Source organism: Coffea eugenioides, chromosome 1 (genome assembly GCF_003713205.1).
Source record: "Coffea eugenioides isolate CCC68of chromosome 1, Ceug_1.0, whole genome shotgun sequence".
Classification (NCBI taxonomy): domain Eukaryota; kingdom Viridiplantae; phylum Streptophyta; class Magnoliopsida; order Gentianales; family Rubiaceae; genus Coffea; species Coffea eugenioides.
The window spans coordinates 38,702,323-38,715,436 of NC_040035.1; the positions used below are offsets into that span (position 1 = coordinate 38,702,323).

Consider the following 13,114-nt stretch of genomic DNA (forward strand, 5'->3'; position numbering starts at 1 on the left):
CGACTGTGGGGTTCTTGAGCAGATGAAGAAGCTACCAATTGTGACTCTTTAATTTCTCTACTACTTTGTCCATGGTAGAAATGAAGTTGTCGAGGAATGTTGAACTAAAGAAATTGCCAACAATACTATGATGAGGTACTTTCTTGAGACTGGTTTGCTGTGCTTAAGTGGTTACCTATACACTACATCCATGGCTAGAGGGTAATTTTTGCATGTTAGTTATATTTCATTGACACAAACTAGTACCAGAAAAGCAAACACATGGAGCAGCTCGTCATAGAGCAACTAAAAAACCATTAAAAATTTTTTTTGACAATACCTATTAACAGGCTATGATTAAAATTGCCAAAGATTGATAATATGCTAGACTAAGAGTCTAAAACTTACCATAGACCATTCAAGAACAAAAAATCAAAAACTACAGTTGCCCCCTTTTGTGAATACCGTTGACATCAGAGACAAAGAAACATGTTTTTACTTAAAATTTTTTCCATATTGAACCTTTAAAGGTATGAGTCGCGGAAAATTTGTCTTGGTGCAGTAATTTTGGGTTGCGATTAATGTGCTTTTGTGATGACCATATTGATACTCAAATAAGAGTCTTGGTTGCTGTGTCAATTGAGATGAACTCAAATGATTCTTTTTTGTTTCTCTGTAGTTTTTCTTTTGTAATTTCTCGTGAATTTGGTAAGATATTTATTCATATTACAATAAGATATAAAATTTTAGAATATACTACTTTATTTAATAGCACGTGTCTCGCACGTGATATTAATGATCTCTAATATTGTCTGCAATGATTGTTTTAAAAGTTAAGGTCCATATATTTTATTCAGTGCAAATGGAATAATGCCATAAAAGCAAATTCAAATTATTCTATTTGAAGAAATTACAAAAGATTTTAACAAAAGAATGAAAGAGAAAAAATTTAGTTGCATATGACGTTTCCAAATATTGCTCATAAAAGAAATCACGAACTGCCATTTAAGACGAACTTTAAAAAGATTAGAGAGAACTGCACCAAGCGTCTCTCACATATCACGGATGTGAAAATTTAGTCGTTCAGAATAAAAATGATCAGTTTTAGTCCCTAACAAATAAAAAATAATCACCTTTAGTCCATTTACACTTTTCCGAACAAATTTTGGCTGGAACTCACTGGACCCGCATACAATGACCAATTTTTAAAGGGTAAAAGTGGCAAATCACCGTTGACCAATTATGCGAGGGACCAACTGTGCAAAACTTTAGCTAAACATTCATAAAAAAAAAAACACAAAAACTAACCCACCATTATTTGCAATTCATCTCAACCCAAAATCTGATTCTTCTTGTTGCAATGACAATTTCTTGTGATAATCAATACAGTAATACTGCTTACAAAATAACGTTATAATCATTGCAAGCTCTTGCAAAACTATAATTGAAAGCTGTTTTCTTGAAATCTCGAAATTATGCTTTGTGGGTTAAAACTTTTTTCTATATGGTTTTTTTAGGAGAGTTTTTGCAGTCCCATTTTCATTCATGTACCCCTCTTTTTTATTTTTTTATTCGTTTTTGAGACAATTTTGCCCTTTTCATCTATCCACAATTACAACTTAAGATTCTATTGTTATTTGAATGATAAGTTTTTCAAAGAAATTAAGTTGATTTGGAGTTTATAAGAAAGGGGAATGCCTAAATCATCTCCTTTATTCATCTGAGGTGCATGTACTTGCTTGTGTATTCTATTTGTGAATTTTTGCATTTATATATACAGAGGCAGAGAGGCAAAAAAAGGAAGCAGCTGAGCACCAAGCAACGTTAGACCGTATGGCAGAAAAGCAGAGGCAACGGGAACAAGAAATAGAAGAAAGGCCGAGAAAATCAAGCGACAGCCCTGCGAGACATTCTGATCTGAATGGTGGAAGGGGTGGTTCTGACTCCAGAACATCTGCTGTTGCTCCAGCAGCATCAGCAGCACCACCCCCTGGAAAGTATGTTCCTAAATTCAAGCAGCGGCTTGACAATTCTGGGCAGGGTCCTACATCAGATTCTACACAGTGGGCAATGGAAGGGCAGATGAGCGCTCCCAACCAAGTGATAGGTGGCGCAATGACGATCGACGCCCCAATTATGAATTGCAAATAATGGTGGGTTAGTTTTTGTGTTTTTTTTTTTTATGAATGTTTATGCTAAAGTTTTGCACAGTTGGTCTCTCGCATAATTGGTCAATGGTGATTTGTCACTTTTACCTTTTAAAAATTGGTCAATATATGTGGATCCTCTGAGTTCTGGCTAAAATTTGTTCGGAAAAGTGTAAATGAACTAAAGGTGATCATTTTTTATTTGTTAGGAACTAAAACTGATCATTTTTATTTTGAGGGACTAAATTTTCACATCTGCGATATGTGAGAGATGATTGGTGCAGTTCTCCCAAAAGATTAACTCCAGATGGTAGTACTTTAACAAACAAAGAAAAAGCAAAAAATAAAATCCAAAAGTCCAAAACAAATGACCTTGAAGAGATAGACTTAAATTGTAGCTTTTTCTGTGGAAGGAGCTGATGATATTCGAGATAATGAATCTCTGTGGAAAAATACTTATTTTAGATGGTTTACCTGTTTGATATTGGAGTATTGTGGAGCTACAAAAGTGGATGGCAAGAAAGTATCAGTAATTTATGCTCTAAATTCTGTTGAGATATGCAACTTTATTCCAGACTTTTTATACCAGAATAAATGAATTAGTTGTTGAATAAATCTTGTTATTATGAGTAGTTCCACATTTATAGTTTTTTTGACTAGTTCAAACATTTTGAATTATAAGTACTTTTGTTGAGATTTTTTAGCATAAGATTATATTGATTTGTTTCTTGTATGCTCTATAAATAGAGAGTTGATCCATTTTTTAAGCCCTCAATAAAAGTCTTAATAAACCATTTTTTTTCTTAGAACTAAGTGTTATTACTATAAATTGGTACATGTCAATTTTTGGCGCCGTTGCCGGGGAGCGTGCGTTTGGATTATTTGTTTCTTTTCAAATTCAGTTTTTATTTTATTTTATTCTATTCTTCTTGGTATTTTTACTAATTTATGCCTCGTTCTTTTCGCACAGGTGAATTGGTATACGATCATGAGGTTGAGAAGACAGTACGTAAGCGGAGGCAAGAGACCAAGAGACGAAAAGAAGGGCACTTATTTATTACAAACGAGTCAATAGAAGACGGAGTAAGCATGGCCAACACCCAAACATTAAAGGAGCGGCTGCCCCGGAGCTGACTCACTAGCCCTTATGCATCACATTCCCCACTTTGGCTGAGAATACTGCTTTCGAACTGAAATCGGGGTTGATTCACCCCTTACCTTCTTTCCATGGTCTCTCTGGTAAAAAACTCCACAAATACGTTAAGGAGTTCGAGGTGGTTTGCTCTAGTATGAAACCTCCTGGGGTCACTGAAGAGCAAATTAGACTGAAAGCCTTTCCGTTTTCTCTCAAGGATGCAGCTAAAGATTGGCTGTACTACCTACCAGCAGGTAGTATTACCACATGGACACAGTTGAAAAAGAAGTTTTTGGAAAAATTCTTCCCTGCATCTCGGGCTGCGAGTTTGAGGAAGGAGATCTACAGCATTAAACAGTATCCCGGGGAGTCCTTGTATGAATATTGAGAAAGATTTAGCAAGTTGTGGACTAGATGCCCGTAGCATCAAATTAGTGAACAATTGTTAATCCAATACTTCTATGAAGGACTCCAATCAACTGATAGGAATATCATTGACGCTGCGAGTGGGGGAGCTCTGGCAAACAAGACACCGAAGAAAGCGTGGGAGCTTATCGAAGTCATGGCAGAGAAATCCCAACAATTTGGCTTCCGTGAGAGCAACCCTACCCGTAGAGTCAACGAGGTAGAGACTTCATCCATACAGCAACAACTGTCAGAGTTGACGTCTGTTGTTAGGCAATTAGCTATGAGAGACACGCCGCGAGCGAAAGTATGTGGAATTTGCACGAGTATGGACCATTGCACGGACACGTGCCCCTTTTGCAAGAGGACGGGACGGAACAGGTAAACATAGCCGGAGGCGTGCCCGCGCCTCACAGGCAGTATGACCCATACTCCAATACGTACAACCCGGGCTGGAGGGACCATCCCAATCTCAGTTATGGGAACAGGTAACAAAATCCATTCCCGAATCATCCACCAGGATTCCACTAGTCATGGCAAACAAAATCTCAACTCTCGTCCTCCAATTCAGGAAGCTCCCTGGAGGATATTGTCAAAAGTCTGACCACGACTACTACCCAGGTTCAACAGGAGATCAGATCCTTGACCGCGAATACCGCTCAGCTCCAGCAGGACACCAAAGCGGGCATGAAGGACCAAGATGCTCGGATAAACCAACTGGCAACTACCATCAACCACTTGGAGTCCCACGTTTATGGGAAATTGCTATCGTAACCCGAGGTAAATCCCAAGAATGTAAGTGCCATGACACTGAGGAGTGGCAAGGAACTGGAAGGGCCTAAAGTGGAAAATCCAAAAAACAAAAGTGAGGAGGAGATAGAAAAGGAAATCGAAGAGGAAGGACGTATTCACGAGAATCCTAAGGTAACCTTCACTTCTCCATCCACTATTAAATCTAACTTACCTCCCTTTCCTTGCAGGTTGGAAAAGACAAAAAAAGTAGAGAAGGAAAAAGAGCTTTAGGATGTATTTCGAAGAGTGGAGATTAACATCCCCTTACTGGATGCATTCAAGCAAATACCTAAGTACGCCAAGTTTCTGAAAGATCTGTGCACACATAAAAGGAAGTTAAGAGAAGATGAACGAGTGGCCGTGGGAGAAAATGTATCAGCTATACTTCAAAGGAAACTCATACCAAAATGTAGAGACCCAGGTATGTTCACGATTCCCTGCAAGATTGGAAATACGCCGATCAGGAAGACCATGTTGGATATAGGGGCGTCAATCAATGTGATGCCAAAAACTATTTATACGTCCCTAAATCTAGGGCCACTAAAAGAAGTTAAAAAAAAAGATTTAACTTTATCAATTAAATTTTTAACTTTTTAATATTCAATTTTATTACTAATTTACTATCTTTTATATTGAGACATTGAGTGAATTTGAAATTAATTTATTTGAAATATAATATATGGTTAGGCAAGCAAGGTAAAGGAAAAGAGGTTGTTACCTATAGATTGGATCCTATGATGGGATGGAAATTCCAGAATTACCATCAACTATTGGAAGAAAATTACCTAGTATATATACACTATATGAAGATGATGACATGAATGATATTGACTTTGATGAATAGTATTATTTTTGATAAGTGAATATTTAACGTACATTTTGTACGAATTTGGCATGAATTTTTGGTATGTTTTGAGAAGATTAAAGCCATATTTGAACTCTTTTGGTGATAATTGCTTAAATATTGTTTAAGAGTTCAGAAATTGATAAATGAGTGGATTAATGCGTTAATTTTGTGAAATTGTGAAGGTAATTGATGTATGAAATTCATGCACAAGTTGAAAGAAATGTCAGGGTCATCCAGAAGACAAAGTACACAAGAAATTGGGAGCAAAAATGTAGAAAAAGGGAAGAAGTGAAAAACTGGAAAATTGTTCAACACAGATCCGAGCTCGGATCCGTGTGTACAAGAGGGATCCGACCCCTAGTCTGTACTTCTGGCGGAGTGTATCCGAGGTCAGGACGATCCAACCTCGGATCCATCATGGAAGCCCTCGGATCCTAAAATCCGAGCTCGGATCCAATTTTCACTCCTCGGATCCGAGGCTCGGATCTGTCTCTCTCCTCAGCAAGTGCCATAGCCGTTTTTCTTTACCTTTTTCACAACTTTCCAGCTATTTTGAGGGACAGAAATCGGTGGCACATGCTTCTGTAACAAAAGAGAAGACCAAATGAATGTGGACAAAAGGAGACATCATATCTTTGACCTCTTTTTACAAAATCTGAGTGGAGGAAATTATGAAGTGAGAGGAATGGAATTTCTACCACATTTTTATGCAGAAAGACTGGGGAGAAGAAGGATGACCACACGTAGCTAGTTTTCTTTCTGGTATCTAGTTTCTCTCTAAGATAGGAGTTCTTGGAGAAGTACTTGGAGTTTTTACTTGTAATCATATTGTGCAAGAGCATAGCAGGAATTGGAGAGCTTCACCTTCAAGTGGTTAAGTTTTCTTTTATCTTTCTTGTACTTGTACTTCATGATGTTTGGCATTAATAAACTTGTGAATTTGATTGTTAAATCATTCATGAGTAGCTAAACCCCTTAATCTAGGGAGTAGATGAAGCTTATGGTTAAATAATATGAATGGAATGTGATTTACACTTGTTATATCTTGTAGTAACTTGTCTACTTGTGTAGTTGTGATTACGTGTTGTTGATTGATCACCAATAGCATGTTTATAGTGTTATTATTCAATGAGAATTGGTAATAACAATTGAAACACATGAGTAGAGCTTGAGTTGTATGTTCATGAAAATAGAGATACACTTAGGTGGATTATTGAGCATTTCATGAAATAAAACGGAGTAGTAGAATATTTCACCATGAAAATAGGGAAATCTATATTGCTCTAAGCCATTTCATCATGAAAATGAGACTTGGTATTCTTGGAAATAAATCTCTGGTTAAGCAAGAATAATAGCAAGGAGTAAATCCATTCATTTGTGTAGTTTATGCCATAAGTGGAATCTACATCCCTAGAATCTTCCTTAAGTAAAATTTCTCTATTTGTATTCAGTATTTGTTAAACTAGATTTGTATATCAGATTTGTAGATTACAGCATTAGACTTTCTCTGCTCAAATTAATTGTAAGTCTAAATAATAGAGAGAACAAGGGCTTAGTAATTGTTTAAATTGCTCCTCGTGGGATCGACCCGATACACATCTTGTACTACAATTGCGACCTGTATAATTGCAGTCCAACGGGTGTAAAATCAGAATTAAACTTGCATTGATACAAAAATCCCGTCAAGTTTTTGGCGCCGTTGCCGGGGAGCGGCAATATTAGGGCCTAATCATCTCTATTACTTTAGATATTTTCATTTTTTTTATTTCAAGTTGTTGAATTTAAACTGCAAAATTTCTCTTGTTTTTGTCTGTAGTGTATGCACCGATCAAATCGAGAAGTTGCACATTTCGATCCTGAAATTGAAAGAACATTACACAGACACAGGAGGAGTACATCACATCAAGAGGAATAAGAGGTTTGGCAGCCAATAGAAGATATCTTAATAGAGCTTCCATTTGAAGAAGACATGGCAGAAAACGAAGCACATAGACGAGTTCTAAGAGATTTTGCTCTACCGGGAACACAAAGATCTCAAACGAGTATAGCAAGGCCTACGGTAAATGCTAACAATTTTGAGATTAAACCAGCACTTATCCAAATGGTTCAACAATCTCAATTTGGAGGTAATGCAGTAGAAGACCCTAATACACACTTAGCTACATTCTTGGAAATTTGTGATACAATTAAAATGAATGGAGTTAGTGATGATGCTATAAGGCTAAGATTGTTCCCATTTTCATTGAGAGATAAGGCCAAACTTTGGTTACACTCTCATGCTCCTAATACTTTCACTGGATGGGATGAGTTATCAAGAGCATTCTTAAATAAGTATTTTCCACCAGGTAAGACTGCTAAGCTTAGAATGGATATCACTAGTTTTAACCAATTAGAAAGTGAATCATTATATGAGACATGGGAAAGGTTTAGAGATTTGCTTCGGAAATGTCCACATCATGGACTGCCGGAGTGGTTAATCATACAAACCTTCTATAATTGTTTAGTTTTTTCTACTAAAACTATGATCGATGCAGCTGCAGGTGGAGCTTTAATGGGTAAATCACCCCAAGAACCTCAGAATTTGATAGAAGAAATGGCTGCAAACAACTACCAATGGGCCAATGAGAGAGGTAATACAAGACGTCACGCAGGTATGATAGAAATGGACACTCTCAATATGCTGAGTGCTCAAATGAATAATGTGATGAAGTTGCTAAGTAGACAAAGTGGAGTTGGTCCAAGTTCATCTAATGCACATGTAGCATGTTGTTCTATATGTGGAGGTGAACATGATACTAATGAGTGTGTTGATTCTGAGCAGGTACAATTCGTTAATAATTACAATCGTAATGCTCAAAATAACCCCTACTCGAATACTTACAATCCGGGGTGAAGAAATCATCCAAACTTTGGATGGAAGGATCAAGGAAATCAACCAAGGCCAGCCAATCCACCGGGATTTCAATCAAGGCAACAACAAGTTGAAACTAAACCTGGTTAGGAGATGGCAGTGGAAAAGCTCGCAAAAGTTACTTCAGACAGATTTGAGCGAGTAGAAGGAAGATTGGACCAACTCACTACAATGTACAGGAATGTAGAGGTCCAAATTGATCAAATTGCTAGTTCTTTGAATAATCGTAATCAAGGAGAATTACCTAGCAAAACGGAGGTAAATCCTAAGGAGCATGTCAAAGCCATTACTCTTCGTAGTGGTAAGCAATTAGAAGATCCTCCAGTGGTGGAAGTTGAGAAAGATGAGAATGAAAAACAAGAAGAAAAGCATAGGAACCAAGAGGCGATAGTGGAGGAAAGTAGCCGGGAGGAATCAAGAAAAAATCAACCATCATCTTCCGCTACCATTCCAATACCCCCTGCGGTTCCATTTCCACAAAGATTAAAGCAAAATAAGTTTGATAAAGATTTTGAAAAATTTGTTAAACTTTTCAAACAATTGCACATTAACATTCCTTTTGCCGATGCTATTTTGCAGATTCCGTCTTATGCGAAATTTCTCAAGGAAATCATGACTAGAAAAAGAAAGTTGGAAGACTGCGAAACAATAGCACTAACGGAGGAATGTAGTGCAATTATTCAAAATAAGCTACCACCAAAGTTGAAGGATCCAGGGAGTTTTTCTATACCTTGCACCATAGGTAATGTTGATTTTTCTAAAGCATTGTGTGATCTTGGTGCTAGTGTATCATTAATACCTTTAACAGTGGCTAGACAATTGGGTTTGCATGAACTTAAACGCACAAATATTACTTTGCAACTAGCGGATCGGTCTATTCGATATCCATTGGGAGTGTTGGAGAATGTATTGATAAAAGTTCAAAAATTTATCATTCCAGTGGATTTTGTGGTATTAGATATGGAAGAAGATATATCTATGCCAATTATTCTAGGTAGACCATTTTTAGCTACTGCAGGTACTATTATTGATGTAAAAAATGGCAAGCTTAAGTTTCAAGTAGGTGAAGAAGAAGTAGAATTTAATTTGAATGAAATGGAAAAATACCCTTCTTTTACTGATCATGCTTATTCTATTGGCACAATTGATAAACTAACCCAAGAGATGAGTCAAGTCAACCTTGATTTAGATCCTCTTGAGTATTGTTTAATGAGTTTAGGTAAGCAAGAAGATGTTTTTGAAGAAATTGAAGAATTGGCCAAGTACTTGGATTTTCAAGCACCTCATAAAAGGGGTAATTTGTATGAAAATCTTGGCCAAGGAAAAAGGTTTTCACAACCTTCAGAAATTGAACCTCCAAGGTTAGAGCTTAAGCCACTTCCAACTCATCTAAGGTATGAATTTCTTGGAGAAAATAGTACTTTACCTGTAATTGTTAGTGCTGACCTTGATGATGAGCAGTGTACAAAGTTGTTAAGAGTTTTAAGGAAGCATAAGAAGGCAATGGGATGGACAATTGCTGACATTAAAGGTATAAGTCCTTCAATATGCATGCATCGCATTTTATTGGAGGACAATTGCAAACCAGTGGTGGAAACACAAAGAAGACTCAATCCAAACATGAAAGAGGTGGTAAGAAATGAAATCCTTAAGTGGCTTGATGCAGGTATAGTCTTTCCTATCTCAGATAGTGTTTGGATTAGTCCAATTCATGTGGTACCAAAGAAAGGTGGAATAACTACAATCATAGGTAAAAATGATGAATTAATTCCATCTAGACTTGTGGTAGGGTGGAGAGTGTGTATTGATTATCGTAAGTTGAATACGGTAACAAGAAAAGATTATTTTTCCCTGCCATTTCTTGATCAATTATTGGAGCGAATAGCCGGATATGAATTTTACTGTTTTCTTGATGGTTTTTCAGGATATAATCAAATAGCTATAGCTCCAGAGGATCAAGAGAAGACCACATTTACATGTCCTTATGGCACTTTTGCCTTTAGAAGGATGCCATTTGGTTTATGCAATGCTCCTGCAACTTTTCAACGATGCATGATGGCTATTTTTTCTGATTATATTGAGAAAATTATGGAGATATTTATGGATGATTTTTCTGTGTACGGTTCATCTTTTGATCATTGTCTTCATAATTTGGAATTGATTTTGCAGAGATGCGAGGAAACAAATCTTGTACTGAATTGGGAGAAATGTCATTTTATGGTAAAAGAAGGAATTGTCTTAGGGCACAAGATTTCCTCCAAGGGAATTGAGGTGGATAAAGCCAAAATAGAAGTTATCGAAAAATTGCCACCCCCAAGCAATGTCAAGGGGATAAGGAGTTTTTTAGGACATGCTGGCTTTTATAGACGTTTTATTAAAGATTTTTCTAAAATAGAAAAGCCATTATGTGATTTATTATGCAAAGATACTCCTTTTCAATTTAATGACAATTGTTTGGTTGCATTTGAAAGGTTGAAAAAGGAATTGATTTCGGCCCCAATTATAACTTCACCCGATTGGTCACTACCATTTGAATTGATGTGTGATGCAAGTGATTATGCGGTTGGAGCAGTTTTGGGACAAAAGAAAGAAGGACGATTGCACGTCATTTACTATGCTAGCAAATTGCTAAATGAGGCACAACTCAATTATGCAACAACAGAAAAAGAGCTATTGGCAGTGATATTTGCTTTGGACAAATTTAGATCCTATTTAGTAGGATCTAAAGTTATTACATATACGGACCATTCAGCTCTTAAATATTTGCTGCATAAGAAGGATGCAAAACCTAGACTAATTCGGTGGATTCTTTTATTGCAGGAATTTGATGCGGAGATAAAAGACAAAAAGGGATCGGAGAATCTAGTTGCAGATCATTTATCACGTTTGGAATATATCCCAATCAAAGATCAGGTTCCAATTCAAGAGAATTTTCCGGATGAGTTTGTCATAGCACTTAGAAATTCTCCATGGTATGCAGATTTTGCTAACTACTTGGTCAGTGGAGAGATTCAAAAGGAGTTCAATTATCATCAAAAGAAGAAATTCTTACATGACGTCAAAAGTTACTTTTGGGAGGAACCATTGCTATACAGACATTGTGCCGATGGTATGATACGTAGATGTATTCCTGAAGATGAGGTACATAATGTTTTATATCATTGTCATAACCTTGAAACAGGTGGTCATTTCAATACTTCAAAGACTGTGGCAAAGGTATGGCAATCAGGATTTTATTGGCCAACTATGTACCGAGATGCTAAGGAATATGTTAAAAATTGTGATGCATGCCAAAGAACTGGAAATATATCTCGAAAAAATGAAATGCCCCTGACTACATTCTTGGAAGTTGAGTTATTTGATGTATGGAGTATTGATTTTATGGGACCATTTCGTAGTTCTTTTAATAATAAGTACATCTTAGTAGCAGTGGATTATGTTTCTAAATGGGTAGAAGCAATCGCTTCATCTACTAATGACTCTAAGATTGTACTTAGATTCCTTAAAAAGAATATTTTCAGTAGATTTGGTATACCCAAGGCCATAGTAAGTGATGAAGGGAAACATTTTTGTAACAAATAATTGGATTCCTTAATGTTTAAATATGGTTGTAGGCACAAGACATCACTTCCATATCATCCTCAAGCCAATGGACAAGCAGAGCTGGCTAATAGAGAGATAAAGCTCATTTTGGAGAAAATTGTGAATAAATCACGCAAGGATTGGGCTACAAAGCTAGATGATACACTATGGGCTTACTGAACGGCATTTAAGACACCCCTAGGGATGTCGCCGTATCGTTTAGTCTATGGGAAAGCTTGTCACCTACCTGTAGAGATTGAGCACAAAGCTTATTGGGCAATTAAATCTATTAACATGGATTTTAATTTTGCAGGAGAAAAGCGATTATTTGAGCTAAGTGAATTGGAGGAACACCGACTACATGCTTATGAAAATGCCAAAATTTATAAAGAAAAGATCAAATATTGGCATGACAAGCATATTATTCCTAAAAAATTTCAGGTAGGGCAAAATGTACTTTTGTTCAACTCACGCTTGAAGTTATTTCCAGGAAAATTGAAGTCAAGATGGTCGGGACCATTTGAAGTAACTCAAGTATTTCCGTATGGAGCAGTGGAAATAAAAGGAGAAAATGGTTCTCCATTTAAAGTAAATGGACAAAGATTGAAGCCCTATTTGGCAGGAGAAAATGTTCCTAAAGGGGTAATTTACTCCTTAGGAAATGCAAAGGAGAATTAAAGAAGTTATAGGATTGTCGAGCCAACGACTATAAACAAAAGCGCTTGTTGGGAGGCAACCCAATAATAATAGTGTATTTGTGTGTTTTTAGGTGTTTCTTACATTTTGGTGTGATTTAATTGACTAATTAGATGCATTTCACTTGTTTGTAGGAGGTACGGGAGTTTTATCATCCATCTCGGAGGTGCACTTGAAGAATATGTGTAAAAGGGAGTTTTTCTTACCAAATTGTGTTTTAAGTGCTTAAAATTCCCATGCATATACATACATTGTGCATTTCAAGTGAGTTTTGGTGATATCATGGTTATAAAGGCTTATGGACTCATTTGATGTACATTTAATGCTCAAAAATGCCATTTTAGTGTAAAAATGCAAAAATGATCAAAGAACCCCACCCCTCGATTTTCAATGTAGATGTGTTTGTTGTATTTTGAGAGGTTGGATATTATGTTTATGGTATATTACATGTGCGTGGGAGGTTGGAATTGAGAAAAGGTATGTCCAATGTGTAATTTGGAATTGGCCGAAAAAGGGAGAAAAAGTTTGAAAAAATTGCAGTTTCTGCAATTAGTGCAGAGAAATACAGATCCGAGCTCGGATCCTGAAAAGCCCAGACAGATCCGACCACGGATCCACTG

The 13,114-nt window shown here is 36.7% G+C and overlaps 1 non-coding gene across 1 annotated transcript; it reads right to left on the reverse strand.

Moving 5' to 3' along the window:
• Positions 1 to 7,661: 7,661 nt before the first annotated feature.
• On the reverse strand, positions 7,662 to 7,768 carry LOC113753219. The gene has a single exon (XR_003465002.1). It is a non-coding gene; the product is annotated as a small nucleolar RNA R71 (small nucleolar RNA).
• Between the last annotated feature and the right edge of the window lie 5,346 nt (positions 7,769 to 13,114).